Here is a 6,205-nt window from a genome sequence, read left to right on the forward strand (position 1 = left end):
CACACAGCTGACTTTATTTTCCCAAATGTTTCTCCTGTTCAGATCCGAAAGGAATCTGTACATCTTGAAGCCCTTGTGTCTATTTGTGGATCCATGTCATGTCGCCACTCTCTCAATTAACTCTAGCTAATACAATAGTTTTTGAGGTTCTAGCTAATGTTAGGCTACTTAATATGCATATTTTTTCATGTAGGTACTTTGTGTATGTTGTTATTCTTTTTCAAGCATAATTGTGTTACAGTTTTATAATCATTCCAATCAATTTGACCAAAACGGCAAGAGGTTTCCTGTTTTTTTTTTTTTGTTTTTTTTTAATGGAGACTGTTAGCTATCTGCAAAGCTGGTTATTAAACACTAGTAAAGGCAGAATAGTAAAAAAAACATGATGAATGACCACTCAAAAAATGATACAGAGTACAATGCTGCTGTCCACGACCAACAAAGCAACGCTGCCATCTGTGACACAGGTGAACTGTGGGAAACAAGATCCAACTGTTCCAATATCTCACATGCCAGTCAATGGTCCCATGCCAGTCAGTGTTCCAATGTAAGTGTCTTGGCAGTAAAATCACGTGCTAAAGCAGCATCTGCTCAAGCACAAACATCATACGTTGAACAAAATGCCAAGATGATAAAAGCCTAAGCCCACATCAAAGCTGAGGCTGCAAAAAAGAAAGCAGAGCTTAACGCCGACCTCCGTAAACATCATCGACAGAGTGCTGCTGCAGCAGCCAACACCGAAGCAGAGGTCCTGGAGGCAGCTGCTGAGAATGAAGTTGGAGATAGCTGCTTTCCAAGCAACAGCGAGGACGTTGTCAAACAAAAGCCAGTCCTACCTTTGCCAGCTAATACCCACATTGACTCTGCACCAGCCACTGCACTAATACCTCCAGCAGTCCAGCAAGTAAAGGACAGTAATGAGTTTTCGCAAAATACAGTCAAAGAACACAGCAGTTTAGTGAGATCAGTGAATATGAGTTCCAAGAGCTACCAGTGGTGCAATCACGTATAACATGACCAGATCATTTCTACTCCCAAAGCTCTTCAAAAATGGCATCTTCACATTTCCCCCACAACATTCAACCTCAGTTGCTACAGACCAAATACTTCAGCTATTCTCTAAGAGTCAGTCAGCTAAGAAGTCCGATCCCTCTGCCACTTCAGACTTAGCCAAATATTTTGTTCACAGGGAGGTGGTTAGCTCAGGGCTCCTGCCACTTGATGATAAAATACCATAATAAGACTCTGTTTATTGCCAAGAGAAGTGTTAGACCTTCTCTGCAAGTGGTTCGGCCCAAATCCTCAGAAGCAAACAATACATATAAGGACCGTACACATTTATGATGCCAAAGCTGATGTCAAATTGGTGTGTCAAAGACTCGAGGACAGTTATGGGTTCCCTGAAGCATTAGATAATGCTCTACTGAAAAAGTCAGATTTTCCCAAAATCGTAAACAGAGAAAATCACAAGCTGAGGGAGCTAGGGGATCTTCTCACAGAGCTTGATACAGCCTGGGTAGATGGGTTCTAACCTGGCCTCAGTTACTTAGATACATCCCGGGGCATCACTCCTATTGTTCAAAAACTCCCATTCCACCTCCAGGAGAAGTGGATCACTTCAACATCCTATTACAAAGAGCAGTACCATGCTTCCTACCCACCATTCCCAGTGTTCATGAAGTTTGTGTGTGACAAAGATAAAACTCTCAATGACCCAAGCAAAACTGAAATAACTGCTCCAAAAGGATCCCGTGATCTTCCTGACTAAAAGTTGACTGACCCAGATAAACAGTGCCCACTGCACAACAAACCACACTCCCTCCACAAGTGTTGTGGTTGAGAGAAAAGCAATTCTTAAAGAAAAGAACATTTATTACAAGTGTTGTTCCTCTGTCTACCACATGGCAAAAGACTGTGACACAAGTGTTAATTAAAATCAGTGTAAAAGTGACCACCACATCACGGTGCTGCACCCTGGACCAGCACCATGGAAGGCTCCAGTCTTAGCAGCCCCTAGACGAAGATGGTGGGGAGCAACCAGAAAATCCCTCCCAACCCATTGTGCCCAGATGCCCAGAAATCTGTAGAAAATATGATCCCTCAACATTTATCCTGCTGGATACAAAGAAAAAGCAGCCTTTTGTCACTGTATAGAGGTCCCCTGGCCCATTCTCTGAATTATTAGATGAATTTGGTGAGTTTATCTCTAATTTGTCAACCTGTGCAGATAACATTCTGATTGTCGGTGACTTCAACATTCATATAAATAAGCCCTCTGACCCCATCTACAAATCATTTATAGACATTATGGATATACTAGCATTCCAGCAATGACACCATTAGTGGAAATACCCTGGATTTGGTCCACGTTTCCAGTATTGCTGTCACAAATATCGACATTATGCCTCTTGCATCAGTGGTCTCTGAGCACTCACTTATTAAGTTTACAGTTTTGCTGCCATGTTTAGTGGAACAAGAACTTTATTTATCATTGGGGTGACACATCAACTCTTCAGCTGCGATTGAACTCTGAGCTAGACTGCCCGATATCTTAGCAAAATAACCATTCAGTCGACATTCTTGTAGAAAGTTTAAATTCAGCGCTCATAACTACACTCAACATAATTTAATCAATCATTAATTAATCAGTAATCATTAATCAATAATCATTAATCAGTCTCAAATCATGAATCAGTTTCAAATCTAAAAGTCGTAATTTCTACAATATGATATACCAACACTGTTTCCACTTGAACACAATAAAACCACTGCAGGGGTATTTGCATTTTTATTTACAAATATACAACAAATGAACAGGTTACTGGCATTTTGAGAATATGAAAAATGAAAGAATAGTTATATTATGGACATTTTGTTACTCATGTGACTTTGAAAGAAAGCAGCGACGTAAAGTTTAAGGAATTAAGTGAATAAATCTGACTGGAATTCAGTGATTCCTTTTGGGTCACCAATTATTATAAAGAAAATTAGTGGTGAAGACAATAACTGTGACGTGAGACACCGAGGAGACGGGGCCCAACCATACAACATACCATGACAAACAACCACACATGAACAAACAGTGACAGTCTGCTGTCTAATTAGTGAGCATCCATATCCTAATCTAGACCACCGTAGTGTTAATCCCCTTAAGAGCACCCAAAAAGCAGATTGTGGTGATGGCCACAAACACGCAACCATCCACACACAGAGACCCAGATCACAGCTAAACATCCGATCAGTACTGTGGCTGGTGTGTTGGGCCAAGACAAGAGTACAGATCCTTACCATATGACATAGACCACTCCGGCATGTCAAAAGCCATGCGGCCGGTCGCGGGCACTGACGGAAATGGGTCCAGGATGCAGGGCCCCGAGGGAACCAGGAGAAAAGGGGCAGCGGAAGGGCACAGGGGCCAGGAAAGGCAGCCCCCAGAGCCCCATATCCAAGGGAAGCACACAGGGCGCCGGCATAGGTCCACCAATAGGGGGAACCCCAGAGCCACACCACCAGGGCCACAGCCCCCGAAGGCATGAGCGAGCGGGGCAAGGACGGGGGGCAAAGGAGCCACCGCAAATCAATCCAAAGCACAAGGTATGGACCACCGAGCCATACGAGGGCGGGGCCCGGCCCCCAGACAAGAGGCAAGGCCCAACCCCGGGGCCAGGAAGAGCACAAGACCCCACGACAGCCACCCCCCCCCCAGCACTGGTTAGAACAGTCTTGCTGCTCTCTTCCCCCTCTCTCTTGCCTCTCTCTTCCGCCTCTTCCAGACCTCTTCGCCTCTTGCAACTCTCGTCCTTTCTTTGAAATGCTTAATTATCTTTGGGTCACAAGGCCCCATGCTAAGCTAACCTAGCTGAAGCTACCACGTGGCATTCATTCTTTGAGTTATTCTTGTCTCAATTTTTGAGAATTTTAACCTGATGCTTTAAGGTGCATCAAGTCTTTCGAAGTTTTAAGAGCACTTCCGAGCTGAACTCTTCAAAATAATAGCGAATTTACCGAAAAGCGACTTTTCCTTCTTTTGTAATTTTCCAATGCTATTAAAGTTTTACTTTTTTCTAAATTCACAAAGACTTTTAATCTGGCTCCAACAAATTTTTAAAAGCTACCAGAAACCATTTTCAACAAACGCCTTCCACCTCTGGGGTCCAGCAAGCTGATGACCTGATTGTAAGCAGCCATCCTGTTGGTAAAGCCAGCTGATGGAAGCCTTTGGGATCACCCGGGGAGACCAATGAGTTAACCCCTGACCCAAGTGAGCACGCTGCAGAACCTACATCAACTATGAACAGACAGATCATCCAAACCACCTTTTCAATGGATCAGCTAAGTGACCCAGTTAAAGGTTCCAGAAAAAGGGTTTGGTTGTCAATGGATACAAGGTGGCTTCTTTTTAAACATACTCATATGTTTGTGTTTTTATGTTTTATGTTTTTCTTCAGAATATTTGGCTTCCAATTTCATTACTAAATTCTGATCAGATTTATTCACTTAAAGTCTTTAAGCTTCATCTCTCTTTCTTTCACGTCTCATGAGTTAGTAGGAATTGTGTCCATAAATGAACTTATTTAATCACTGTCCACAAAAATGCCAGTAAACTGTTTATTTCTTGTATAACTGTAAATAAATTGTAAATATTTCTGCTGTGATTCATTTTGTGGTCAGAATTCAGACTTTCAGACCTGAGACTGATTACATTGAGACTGATGAATTCATTTGATACTGATAAATTAACAAATGTTTAAATTAAACCAATTTACCAATGCTTTAAATAGGTGGTTCCCCCGAGGATTAATTATCCTAATTAAATAATAATTATTAAACACTAAAAATTTTAATTATTTTGGTGACCCATTAAATTAGGCCTAGGCCAATCTAATTTAATTTGGGAGTTTAACAATACATAATTACATTTTATTTTGATGCTCCCGTGCAAGCCGATCGAGAATTGACCAATTTGTTACATCTTTATGGTCCCCCGTTGTGAGACCTGAATATTCGCTACGTTATTATGGTGCCTCTGTGTGAGGTCTAGCAAATACTTTCGCTACATCTTTATGGTGCCTCCGTGCGAGGCTTTAGCAATATTTGTTACACATGTGAACCAGGCTTAAGTGGTGTATGCCTTGGTTTGCTATTTTGTTCTGTATTTTTTGATTTGTTATTCCTTTCTCCTTGTAAATATTTTACAGTTATTGTAATGCTGCTATTATGAAGCACTTTTGTCAACTGCAGTGGTTTTTAAATGTGCTATATAAATCAACTTGAATTGAATTTCCTTGAACCAAGTTGTCTGATCAAGGTGAGAGAGTTTTAGCCTCCCTAGCAGGGAAAATTCTACAACTTGAGTCTCAAACTGAAGTTGTGAGACATCAGTGAAGAGGTCACTCATGACATTATAGAGAGACATAAGAACATTCCATAATTTACATTAGGGATGAGAAAGTAAACCACTATCTTATCTGTATCCGTGTCTGTTCAACCATCTAAATTATCTGTATCTGTATCTGTACTCATAGTGGGCAGGGCCTAAAGCAGAAGTGGGCATGATTTAACTCAAAATGGTCTGAAATTGATATGGATTGATCAGAAGTTACAATATTTATTGTCTATTGAAAACTATTTACAGAACAGTCACAAAATTGAGATTCAAATCAATGTTTTTGATCACAAAAGTAAGATAACTATTTACAGAAGTTGTTTATGAACTCAGAACATGAATATTCTTAAGTGTGTGAATGAATATTTACAGAACAGTCTCAGAATTGACATTCAATGTTTTTGATCACAATAATAAATTAACTATTTTACAGAACAAGTTGTTTTTTCATAAACTCAGAACATGAATATTCTTAGGTTTATGAATGAATAACAGAACAGCCTCAGGATTGACATTCAATGTAGTAGGAAATTATGAACTACTTGGTATGCATGAACAAGAGTTGTGATACTCAGCACAACTTTCTTTTTTTATTTTATGATGAAACTGTGATTTTTTTCAATTAATTATTCATTTTTACTAGCAAATGTTCTTGGCATTTTTTTTCCACACAAAGTTAAACAATATTGATTAAGGTGTGTGTGTGTGTCTGTGTGTGCATGTGTGTGTGACTGAGTGACTGTGTGAGAGGGAGAGAGAAAGGTTGTTCGACTGACCATTTTATTTTTATGAACTGCACTGAGAAAGTGTCAGATATTG

This window comes from Thalassophryne amazonica, chromosome 4 (assembly GCF_902500255.1).
Source record: "Thalassophryne amazonica chromosome 4, fThaAma1.1, whole genome shotgun sequence".
Lineage (NCBI taxonomy): Eukaryota > Metazoa > Chordata > Actinopteri > Batrachoidiformes > Batrachoididae > Thalassophryne > Thalassophryne amazonica.